The 13,062-nt window shown below is 41.4% G+C and overlaps 1 protein-coding gene across 4 annotated transcripts in view; it reads left to right on the top strand.

The window, feature by feature from the left end:
* OSBPL10 (oxysterol binding protein like 10) overlaps window positions 1-13,062 on the top strand; it is a 279,913-nt gene that overhangs the window by 121,554 nt on the left and 145,297 nt on the right. The window lies entirely within an intron of this gene.

Genomic DNA, 13,062 nt, shown 5'->3' with positions numbered 1-13,062 from the left:
GAGCAGGCTGTACCCGCTGTGCTGGACGGTGGATGGAAGGAATGGAAAGTGGTGGGAAATCCGATTACTTGGTTAAATTGAGGACATTGAGAACATCCACTAGGGCTTTTCTAACTCTGCTACCTGATACCCTAAGGCTGGACATTGCAAAAATCCTCACGTATAATATGACATCTACAGCTGGCCTCCTGTTTACATTTCTTGGGGTGAGAAAAAGATGGGCTTCGGGCTGGTCACTTACAACCTTTTCTGGGCTGTTTCTAATGACTCCATCCGCAGACTTTCTGCATGGAAATTACTGGCACCCACTGGGAGTCCTACAGGCTTTTTTGCTCTGCCAGATACTCATTTGCTGGGCCAGCTTCTGCAAATTTCAGTGATTGGAATGACAGGGCCTAGTCCTTAAACCACTTATACTTCTAATGACTCCCGTCTTAAATTCTTGGCTAAAAATTGAGAGATCTGAGAGTGAGTCAGGTTCTTTCCTTTGCGGTCCAGAAATAAGTTGTAGGGGAAAAAAAAATCTTGTTGGCTCTGTATACTTGTCAAGTCTTGTGTCTGGATTGTTAGAAATCCTAGACACAGATAAATTCCTTAGTGTTTTAAAAATAAGCTTAGCTTAGTTTTAGCATAAGCTTGTGAACCTGTGGTTTGTTTCGCTTCAGCAAGAAGTGCCTTAGGGAAAATTAGGGAGGGGTTACGTAGGTGCAGAATACCTACCTGTGTGTGTTACATGCAGATAACAAGTCCAGCAGGAGAGAGGAGGGCAGATATCAATAGCTTCGAAGGTTCTGGTCAGATATAAAATTTCAGGAAAATTGCAGCTTCCTGTTGCTACCACCCCACCTATTTACCCAGATTCCCTGAGTTATTAGCAAGTCCTGCATTTCTGTCTTAACTTCATCAGTAATATGAAACTTGAAATAAGTCATTTCAAGTGGGATTTATTCCACGGATCCTGTAGGATTCTGCATGCAGCTGAGGCATGTTGACAGTGGTGTGATTTAATTTTTTTTTCCGTGGAAAGCATTTTGAAACACAAGTAAGAGTTGCCCTTTTGCGCTTCCTGCTTTTGTGCCTGAGCATTTGGGGAGGAGATAATGATCTCTAAGTAGATAGGAGTGCATCTGTCAGGGATGAGTTATGGATTGTGGGAAAATCACATTTGCTTCTTAAAGTGTTCTGTCTTAGAATTGCACTGGACTTTCCATCCCTGTGGCTGGGTTGACCCACTGGTAAGTGATGGAAGTTTAAACGTAAAATAAGAGCCCCCTTTCTGCCATGTTATGGAGTGATCATTTATAGAATCCCTTGGCGTGCAGTCTCCTTTTGTTCTGTGATTCATTTCTGGCATAAAGTGTCTTCTAGTTCGATGATATTGAGATGTGAGAGGAAATAGGGAAGGGAATAAATCATGAAGTGCCCATCTGCAGGGCAGTACAAGTTAACCATGAAAATGATCCAGTAGAGATGATCTGTGCTATGTAGACATATCTAAATTGTATGCAAATAACAAGTTAATGCCTGAATATGGCCCTGAGGAGGAAAGCTTGCTGGAACCCATTGTTCTCATTTGCTCATCTTTCTGAGCATCTGAATCAGCCCCAGGTTATACCAGGTACTCTGGCTTGCCTGGCCATTGTCTGTAATGTCTAATTCAGGAGCTCATCTTTCCAGTCGTTACCTCTCTGACCTTATCTCTTACTGCTCTGTACCTTGCTCACTTCACCCCGGCCATGCTGTCCTCCTTGCTCAAACGCGCCAGGTGGACTCCTATCCCAGGACCTTTGCACCTGTTGAGTTTCTACCTAGAATGCTGTTCCCCAGTTGTCAGAGCATGGCTCACTCCTTTGCTTCACTCAGGTCTTTAAATCAAATGTCACCTTCTCATGAGGGCTTCCCTGGCCACCTATCTAAAATTGGTAAGCCCTCCCACTTTTGTCTATCCCTGCTTTGTATTACTTTTGTCTATTATTCCTGCTTTAGATTATTATATATTATCTAAAGCACTTTATATTTTAAGTCTATCTGTCTCTTTGCCTTCCCAGAATGCCACTTCCATAAGGACAGGTATACTTGTCTGTTTAGTTCACTGTTGTATCTCTATTGCCTAGAGCGGTGCCGGGCACATAGTAGGTGCTCAGTAAATACCTCTTGGATCTCTCAGGTATGTGTGTTGGTTGAAACTGTACCAGGTTGCTTTTTGAACATTTCGGGCTTGGATATAATTAAGTGGGGGTGGTGTGTCTTTTCCAGACTCTTCTGCCTCTTGGAAAAGGAGAGAGATATCTCCCTTTCCTTTGAGTCGTTGTTGGTATTTTAAAAATTAGTTTTCCAGGGAGGGAGCAGTGGTGTAACCAGCAGTTAAAACTGAGGTTGGGGGGATTCGTTGCTCTCATTTACTGCGTTCGTAGTACTTGCGAGGTGAGGCCTGTGTCAGATTCCACAGGGTACACAGTGGCTGGATACAGTCCCTCGCCTGGGGGAGGTCACAGTCTAGGGAGGACAGTGAATCATGGACAGACCACCCATGGGTAAAACACACTAAGTGCTACAAGGGGTGTGAGCTGCATTTTATTCTTGATACCATTGCCCCTATTATTATGGATAATTGATTAAAAAAATTTAAATCCATGTATTTTCGCCTTAAAGAGCTTATTGTTTGAGTATTTGAGAATTGGCACGCTTACGGGGCTTTGATATTATAAAGGATTTTTTTCCCTCCAAATGCTAATTAAGCTATGAGTTATGGTTATAAAGAGTTGTGGTGACTTTTTCAGACCTCAGTTGAAGAGAGTGGGTGACTCACTCTAGCAAGTGCAATGTAATGGGCCACGGAGGCAGCTCGCTTGGACTTGACTCCCAGCTCCATTGTTTACTAGCTGTGTGACCCAAGGAAAGATGCAGAATCTTTCTGTGTCTTATTTCTGAAATGGAAACAATAGATCTACCTCATGGTATATCATACAGATTTATTATAAATTCTTATTTTAAAGGTTTACATTATTTAAAGATTTATTACATCTTTTATTATAAATTCTAAAAATGATTTAAGGTGTGTATATAATACTTAAAACAGTTCGTGGTACATAGTGGGTGTCATGTAAGTGTTAACTATTATAACTATACTTGTAATTAAAGTTATAACCAGCATTACAGGATCATGGTAAACTCATCAGTCCAAACAAGTCCTTCTCTTAAAAATTTTTTTAAGAAACTCTTATAACTATTTTTCTTTTTTCCTGGCTCCCATTCCCCAGTCAGCGTTAATTCCTGGCATACGTATGTGTCTTTGTTTGCCTTGTTGTATGCGTTTTGAACTTACCTAAGTGGTATTGTCCTGCTGGTCTTATCATTTTCTTCTTAAACTTTTCTAACTCAGCAGTATGCTTTATCAGTGTTGCTCTACATACCTCTAAGTCATGACTTCTACTTGATGCGTGTGTATTATTTTATGAAGAGTCTACTTTTTATTTATACAGACTCTTACTGCTGTACACCTACATTGCCTCAAACTCCCCACCTTCATCACCTGGGAGCATCCTTGTATCTATCCCTCTGTATACATGTGACTGGGAGCATATTTGTTGGGTACCTGCCCAGCAGAAAGTTTGAGAATCCTAGGGAACATACATATATATTTTCACTAAATTCTGCTTTACTGCTACCAAAATGGCTGCACCAGTCTACCCTCTCACTAGCAATGCAAGGGGTTCCAGTATCTTTGCATCCTTGCCATTATTTGGGGATGTTTTACTCTTTAATTTTGGCAAATCTGGTGGGTATACTATCTCCTGGTGATTGTAATTTGTATTTCTCTGATTACCTTGATATATTATTGACCATTCATGAATCTCCTGTAAATTGCCTATACTTATCCTTTGCCCATATTTTTTGCTGTATTTTCTGACTTCTTTTTCTAGGAGCTCCTTTTATATTCTAGATATTAATCTGTCTTCTCCCAGTCTCTACACACTTGTGATTTTTGTCTGCAGTGTCCTTGTTGAATAGAAACTCTTACTTACAATGTAGTCAAATCCATCAAATTGTTCAACTTGTGATTTACACTTTTGGTCTTGGTTAAGAAATGCTTTTCTACATGTTACATAACTTTTCTCCTACCTTTTCTTTTGTTAGCTTGTAGTTTTACTGTTTACATTTAGATTTTTGCCTTTGTATATTCCGTGAGACAGAAAGCCAGCAATATTTTTGCTTTTCCCAATAGCATTTTTTCTCTCCACTGGTTTATGGTGCTGGCCTCTGTAATATACCAAGTTCTCATATATACTTAACATGTTCTCACACCCTCTTTTCTAGTTTTTAGTCCAATTGCCAGTTCCTGCATGAATACCATATAGTCATCGTGGCTTTGTTGTTTGTTAGTATTTGTATCTGGTGGGAGGGTGAGCCCCTCTCCTTTTTCTGAATTAACTTGGCTCTTCACAGACCTTTATTCTCCTATTTATATATTGTAATAAATTCGTTGAGTTGCTCAAAAAATCCTACTGGAATTTTTTTTTTTTTTTTCTGTACGCGGGCCTCTCACTGTTGTGGCCTCTCCCGTAGTCTTCTTAATTTGTGTCCTTACTAGATGGTAATTTTTTTTTTTCTTGTGCTGTACGCGGGCCTCTCACTGTTGTGGCCTCTCCCGTAGCGGAGCACAGGCTCTGGACGTGCAGGCTCAGCGGCCATGGCTCACGGGCCCAGCCGCTCCACGGCATGTAGGATCTTCCCGGACCGGGGCACGAACCCGTGTCCCCTGCATCGGCAGGCGGACTCTCAACCACTGCGCCACCAGGGAAGCCCCCCTACTGGAATTTTTATTAGAACAATTATATAACAATTCGGGAGAAATGACATCTTTATAATAAGTTGTCCAATTCATTCACCTGGGTGTGTCTTCATCTTCTCAATTCCTCATTGATTTATTTTCACAGGTTTAAAAAAAGTCTTCTCCACAAAAGTCTTATGTATTCCTTATTGGATTAATACCTGTACATCATAGTTTTATTGTTACTTTGAATATCTTATTTTCTACTGTATTTTCTAGTTGGTTATTGCTGATATAGAGGAAGGCTGTTGACCTTTCTAAGTTCATCATATATCTGGCAACTTTGTTGGACTCACTAGTGTGCTTGCTTTTTATTTTTTTGTAAAATGGTCACACCTACAGTCAATGACATTTTTGTTACTTCTTATCCTTCTACCTCTTTTTCTTTTTTTGTTCCTATTTTGTTGGCTAGTGCCTCTAGTACTATGTTAAACAGTGATGATATTGGAATCCTTATCTTGTTTCTAAAACTAAAAGCAGTGAAACTAAAATTTCTATATTAAATCTGGAGGTTGCTCTAGGGTTTTGGTGGTTGTTCTGGGTTTTTGGTGGTTGCTCTAACATAACTAAGTTAAATCAACTTCTTTGTAGTCCTTGTTTTCAGAGTTGTTTTTTTCCTATTGAAACAGCTATTCAGCATTAAAAAGTCTTTGTTTCATGTTATTTACAAACAACATATATAAAATAAAATGACTTTCTTTGAGGATCTGCAGTTCTAAGAGAATATAGTACACAGTTATCCTGCTTTCAAAGGAGTGTTGCATGTGTATTTTTACGATAGGTGAATGTGCAAGAGGAAAGGTGAAAATGGATAAACTGGTATCAGCTTTCATCCTTTCTATTAAATGTTTTAATGTCAACCTTGTGTCAGACACTGTTTCAATGACTAAGTCCTCATTTAATTGAGAAGGACCAGCTGGAGGACCTGAGTCTCTCATCAGGCTTTTTTAGTTAAATCTTGAAGGAGGCTCGTAATTGGCTCCTCTTTTGGTACATCTTTTTGAGGCTGTAGTTTTTAGATCTATAAAGTGGGAGGACTAGACTCGAGATTTCTTCTAGCTCTAAAATTCTGTAATTCCACAGCAGGAGGATTGGAGAGAATGGGGCCTGGACAATAGAAAGAGGGAACCTTCACGCTTTCAGAATAAAGCATCGAAAAGGAGTCTTGGTACGTGGAATCACAAGGTCCCAAGTAAAGGATGTGGATAGAAGGTGCAGGAGCTGAGAGGGTGGGTGTGTGGAAGGTTTTAAAATTGCACATGACCACTTCTAGGTGGATCTGCAAGATGGCGGAAGCTGGGGGAAGTGGGAAAAAATAGTAGTGTGTGATATGCCAAGTGCATGAGACCAATGCTTTCAGCCCAGTTGTTTTCTGTTTTTTGTTTTTGGCCTTGCCATGGGGCATGCAGGATCTTAGTCCCCGACCAGGGATCAAACCTGTGCACCCTGCAGTGGAAGCACAGAGTCTTAACCACTGGACCACCAGGGGAGTCCCTTTCAGCCCTTTTGGGACCTTCAACTTGACCTGGACAGAGGCTGTGCCAGAGTATGGGTTAGGGATTCTGGAGCAATTGGATTAGCTGTTAGAGAAGAGTCAGCAGAATTTATTTGGTGGATGAAAATGTTGGGATAACAGGCAAGCTGAAAATGTCAAGATTTCTATCCCTCTATTTGCAGAAAATGGAAATATATGCATTTTGCTTGCCCTGATTTTTCAGAGATCTAGCATTTGCATGTATAATCAGGATGATATGTTTAGAAGCAAGCTAGAGCCTTCCCCTCTGGGGAAAACCACAATTTTTCCTTTGCAGACATGTTTGTATGCATTTGTTTGTGTGTATTTTTAACAGAATCTTGGTATAAAGTTAGTGGAAAGTGTTTAAGTTGTATTCAAGATTCACATATAACAATGGAAGAAATTTCCTAGGCTTGGTAGCTTAGAGTTGAAACTATTTCTGTAAGAGGACAGGAATTTGGAAAAGTAGAGAGAGCTGAATATGATTTTGGGAAGTTAATCATGGCAATGAACTTGGAAAATGTCCAAGTTTTAAGCTGAGGTAACAGAATATTAAAAAGCAAAAGCAGGGCTTCCCTGGTGGCACAGTGGTTGAGAGTCCGCCTGCCGATGCAGGGGACACGGGTTCGTGCCCCGGTCTGGGAAGATCCCACGTGCCGTGGAGCGGCTGGGCCCGTGAGCCAGGGCTGCTGAGCCTGCGCGTCCGGAGCCTGTGCTCCACAACGGGAGAGGCCACAACAGTGAGAAGCCCGACCAAAAAAAAAAAAAAAAAAAAAAGCAAAAGCAAACAAATAAAAAGCAGGGCAAATGAAAAGGTTCATATGAAGCTATTAAGCAAAATAGTAGGATAGATTCATTTTAAAAACACTCCACATTAAAAAAAAACAACTCCACGTTTTATTGAGATGTTGACCGCCAGGAAAACAAAAATCTGAATAATTTTGAGGCCCTGAATGTAATATTTTAAAAACTGTTATGCTTTTCCCTTTTGGTTGATTTTGAAGTATGTTTCCTTTTGGAAGAAAAGGAATAAACCACAATTTTTTTTTTTTTTTTTTTTATAAATTTATTTATTTATTTATTTTTGGCTGTGTTGGGTCTTCGTTGCTGCACGCAGGCTTTCTCTAGCTGCGGCAAGCGGGGGCTACTCTTCGTTGCAGTGCGCGTGCTTCTCACTGCAGTGGCCTCTCCCGTTGTGGAGCACGGGCTCTAGGCGCACGGGCTTCAGTAGTTGTGGCTCGCAGGCTCCAGAGCACAGGCTCAGCAGCTGTGGCGCACGGGCCCAGCTGCTCCGCGGCATGTGGGATCTTCCCGGACCAGGGCCCGAACCCGTGTCCCCTGCACTGGCAGGCGGACTCCCAACCACTGCGCCACCAGGGAAGTCCTAAACCAGAGTTTTTATGGTTAGCTTTCACATATTTAGAAATGGCACATTAATTTGTTTTTTTAGAGGAGAGAGAAGGGATGTGATGAAATGATTTTAGTCAGTTGAATTTATTTTTCACAAAACATAACCAGGCCGGTTTGATTTTTCTGCCTCCCCTGGGCTATTTTATTCTGAAATATAGTGTCTTTTTTCCCGTTGCTGTGAAAGAATTCAAGGAAGTGAGGAAAATATGCACCAAAATTAAATGGCATTTGAAGGCTGTTATAATTGACTCTCAGCAATTTTTCCCATCAGAAAAATTTTCTACAGAAGCAGTTGCTATGAATGTATATTTAAGATATTCCCCTCCCCTACTCCTTTTCAGCTTTTTAATTTCAGCTGCAGCAAGCTTAATTATAAATTTCTGATACAAGTTTTAAGACATTTTTATGACCAGCTGATGATCTTTTCAGTTTGAGGGTTTGTTTATTCTAAAATCCTAATGGGAAATAGCTCATTACTTATTTATACTAATTCTTTGCTTTTGGTACCCATGTATCATTGGAGCAATCTACAGTCACTTCGTGTTCTACAACAGATAGGTTTTCAAAAACATGCAATCATAGTAAATGTACTTTGTACTTTTTTCTCTGAAGCAAACTTTTTTAGTAATTAGGATGATTACTCTTAATTTACTTTTTCTTTTTTTTTTTGGAAGTTAAGGAAGTTAAGGTAAGGCTATGTCTGCTTAAGGCACTTGGATGAAAACAACCTTTAAATCCATATACTTGACTCTGGGCCCACTTAACAATCATTCACCTACTCAGTACCCAAAGGCCTCATTTTTCTTAATTTTTGAATGATAATGATGACATTTATTGCATGCTTCCTATATGGCATGTGCTTTACCTCTGTCTTTTCATGTTACTCTCCAACGACCCATGAGGTAATATTAGCATTTTAGAAATTAAAACACCACATTACTTTACTAGGCCGCACAGCTCATGAGTGGCAGAGTGCAGATTTGAACCAAGGCCCTCAACTTGAGAAACCGTGGTCTTAACCACTCACCCACACTGTCCTGTGGGACTAGGTCCTCTTGCTGCTTGTCCTGTGATTCTCTTCTAAGCTTCCCAGACTAGACTCTCTCTCTCCGGCTTGTTGCTTGGTTTCCCTGCTGGAAATATTCTTTCTAGCTAGTGCTGCTTCTCCCTTTCCAGTCACACCTTTCCTTTATGCCAGTTTGGGCCAGTAAATACAAAAAGGACGTCTGTGTGTCCCTGCCTTGAAACCTTGGGAAACGTAGAAATCCAAGGAAGAAAGTAGGGAAAAACCAAGAGGTTGGTAAATATAACACCTGATTACAGGTGGAATCCTGGGTGGGGTCTGAGCATCTGTGCTGTGTCTTACCTGCTACCTGTTCTCTTCTTTGGCATCACCCCATTTGTCAGGCAGGAACCCCACTTACCTACTGCTACTTGCTGAGGGAGGGTACACAGGGGGTGGCTCTCCTAAGTAAAGAGTGGATCTCACTCCCGGGTAGGAGCCATTACTCTTGCCTCAGAATTTTCTGCAGATGTGGCACACTTGGCATTTCTAGTTGCTCCCTTGAAGTCAATATTTGGAGCAAAACCTTGACATGTTGTTCCTCAAACTTTGATAATATTTTGTTTTAAATTAGTAGCAGAGAGGTGTGTGTATGACATCTAAGTGTAATTTTCATTTTTTTTCAATATAGCTGTGCCACGCAGCTTGCAGGATCTTAGTTCCCCAACCAGGGATTGAACCCACACCCTTGGCAGTGAAAGCGCCGAGTCCTAACTACTGAACCGCCCAGGGAATTCCCTAAGTGTAATTTTCTTTTTTAAATTAATTAATTATATATCTTTGGCTGCAACGGGTCTTAGTTGTGGCACGCGGGCTCTTCGTTGCTGTGTGCAGGTTTCTCTCTAGTTGAGGAGCATGGGCTCAGTAGTTGTGGAGCGTGGGCTTAGCGGGGGCCACTAGTGGCAGCATGTGGGATCTCAGTTCCCCGACCAGGGATCGAACTGGTGTTCCCTGCATTGCAAGACCGATTCCTAACCACTGGACCACCAGGGAAGTCCCCCTCGTGTAATTTTCAAACACAACCTGGACATTTTCGACAGGCCACCTTTTGGAAAGAGCCGCTTGTTTGTAGTGGTTGCGGTTTGTTGCCTTTTCTGCCTTTTTCTCAGGGTGCCTGATGACCTACGGGATTTACCGAGAGAGACTTTGTTTGCTCGTATTTGCCCTGAGAGGAGACATGAGTGTGAATTGAACCACGAGAAACATACAGTGAATGGGAAATTAAAGGTTTTTCGACTCAAATTTACTGCTTGTGAATTCAAGTGACAGCCGTTAAGTAACGAGCGTGGGGTTAGACGTCCACAGCAGAATCCTTTGGCTCCTGGGTGAATTTCCTGACTTACCGTCGTTTACGTGATAGTCCTTCAGGTTTCAAAGGCGCCCCTTACCAGAGAGGTCTTCCTTTCTGATTTCTGATGGGTTCTCATTCTGCTCAGAATTTAGAAGTGTGGTTCCCCCTACAGTCTTGCTGACCATGTAGGTTCTCCAGTAATTATTTAATTTCATTTTGGGCTTCATCACGACTTTGACCCTATAGAAAATGAGGAGCAGGTCAGTGACTGCTTACAATTTTGTGCTAAGCGACTTCTTAACATTTTAAAAATCAGTAATGCCTTCATCGATCAAGTTTTAAGGGCTATAAGGGAAGAAACAAACTTGGCCACACGGCTCCTGCATGGCAGGCACTGTGCTAAGCTTTTTTTGTGCATGATCTACTTTAATCCTCATGATGGCATTTAAGGGTCAGTATTATGATTCCTTTTTTAAAGATTAGGAAATTGATGCTTAATAAGAAAGCTTAACTCACTTGAGATCACATAGCTAGAACCTGGTAGAGCTGGGGATGTGGGCAAAACCTGGCTATCTGGCTTCAAAGCCCAGTGAAAAAATCTGCCTTTTCTTGGGTTGGAATAAGGCTCCCAAACAATCAAAATGTATTTCAGATTGGAACAAAGGGTGAATACGTTGTTCAATAAAGTTCTTGGTGAAAATGAAAACAAAACAAACCAGAAAAACAAAATGTATTTCAGTAGATTAATGCTTAGGCAAATTTGCGTCTTTGAAGAATTAACGACATAGCTTCTTTCCTCCTCTTCACTCCAAGGGAAAAGATTGAAGCTGAAAGTAGACGATTGTTGTATTTCATTGTGATCAAGGTATACTTAATTCTTAGACCACAGGTTTCTCCAGTTACCTGTATATAAGCTGACATAAAAGCAATACACTGCCTCCTGACTTTATCTGTCTTCCTATTAATTCTGTCCAAGTTCACATCCAGAGAAATTTACAAGCTACCGTGGTACTACAGGCTAACACAAAATTCTGATTTCTACCCTGGCTCCCACCCTGCTCCCCAACCCCTTGGAGATTTGTAAAATTGTGGATCATTAATTTTTAACAATTTTTAGACCTGTGACTGTTATCCAAGGCTGGAGGCTTTGAACTTCCTTTCTGGTTTGCATTGTACGCCACCCGTGTCTCTTTATCTCCCTCAATTCTACTCAGGCTTCAAATTCTTTGCCCTCAGAACAGTCTTCTGTGATGAAATCAGCTCGCCTTGATCTTTCTGTTCCTCACTTTGACATTTTCTGGCTGTATTGCCAAATTAGTATCTTGTCATGCCCTTCCTTACTCTGTGTGTGTGTGTGTGTGTGTGTGTGTGTGGGGGGAGGTGGATGGGGAGAGGAGAAACAACAGGTCCAGAGAAAGGGTGTGTGTGTGTGTGTGTGTGTGTGGAGGCGGATGGGGAGAGGAGAAACAACAGGTCCAGAGAAAGGGTGTGTGTGTGTGTGTGTGTGTGTGGAGGCGGATGGGGAGAGGAGAAACAACAGGTCCAGAGAAAGGGTGTGTGTGTGTGTGTGTGTGTGTGTCTCACTGTCTCTGTGGCTGTGCTCTTATATCCCCAGCAGTACTATAAAGCATCTATGGTGAAAGATGGCCTCATACATCTCATGTTTCACCTTGACATCACACATCAGATATTCTCCTTGGCACATAGTAGGTATTTGGTAGATATTTGATAATTGAAATAGAGAAACTAGCATGAATCCAAGCATAGCATCTAACTGCCTTTTGTTCTCAAGCTGAAATGAAGTATAGAAACATTTAGAACACAGCTTTTTATGTAGAATGTAGAAAATCTTGGATCGATAATCCATTCACATGGTTCAGAATGAAAGAATATGAAAACTCTGCAGTGAACAATCTCCCTCCCTCTCTGTTCCTATTCTCTCATTCCTAGCTTCTCCATGAATAAGCAGCCCACTTTGAGTTTCATGTGTATCCTTCTAGAGTATTTTTTGTTTTAAACAATGATTATAAACAAATGATAAAAACACTAATTTTCCACATTTTGACACAGAACTTTGCATACTATAGAACAGTTAGGAACCTTGCTTTTTTCACTTAACTGTATAGTTTAGAGATTTCTTTTTCCAGACCAGTTCACGGAGACCTTTCTTATGATCCTATTACGTCCTGGTAATGTTCCATCATGGAGGTGTGCCGTGTCTTATTAACCTATCCTAGACGGAGGGAGTACAGTTGAACATGTTTTCATATAATTTAAGGGCCATTTATATTTCTTTTTTTGTGTGACTTGTCTGTTCATATCTTGCCCTATTTTAATAGTTTGTTGTTCTTTTTAATTCCTAGGCATTATATTCCTATTTACAAATTAGAATGATGAGCCTTTTGTCTGTGAAACTAGTTGAAAATAATTTTCCTGGTTTATCGGTTGGCTTTGTCAGTGGCGGGGGGGGGGTTTTTTTTTTTTTTTTTTTTTTTTTTGCGGTACGCGGGCCTCTCACTGTTGTGGCCTCTCCCATCGCGGAGCACAGGCTCCGGACGCGCAGGCTCAGCGGCCATGGCTCACGGGCCCAGCCGCTCCGCGGCATGTGGGATCTTCCCGGACCGGGGCACGAACCCGTGTCCCCTGCATCAGCAGGCGGACTCTCAACCACTGCGCCACCAGGGAAGCCCGGGGAGTGGGTTTTTAAAATTTGTTTCCCATGAAGAAGTTTTCAGTTTTTAGGGCATCAAGTTTATTGAGCTTTTCTCTTATGGCTTTTGGATTTGGAGGCGTTAGGTCTTCCCTACCCCCAGGCCACATGTTTTATTCTAGTGCTTTTTTTCTTTTTTTCCCCTTAAGTCTTTGATCCATTTGGGGGTCTGTGATCTGAGAGGTAAATCCAACTTTGTTTTTCAGTTGGCTGCCCAATTATCCCAACACCAGTTATTGAA

This window comes from Neophocaena asiaeorientalis, unplaced genomic scaffold (genome assembly GCF_003031525.2).
Source record: "Neophocaena asiaeorientalis asiaeorientalis breed wild unplaced genomic scaffold, Neophocaena_asiaeorientalis_V1.1 scaffold332, whole genome shotgun sequence".
In the NCBI taxonomy this organism is placed as follows: Eukaryota; Metazoa; Chordata; class Mammalia; order Artiodactyla; family Phocoenidae; genus Neophocaena; species Neophocaena asiaeorientalis.
This window is presented reverse-complemented; position numbering and strand designations above follow the sequence as displayed.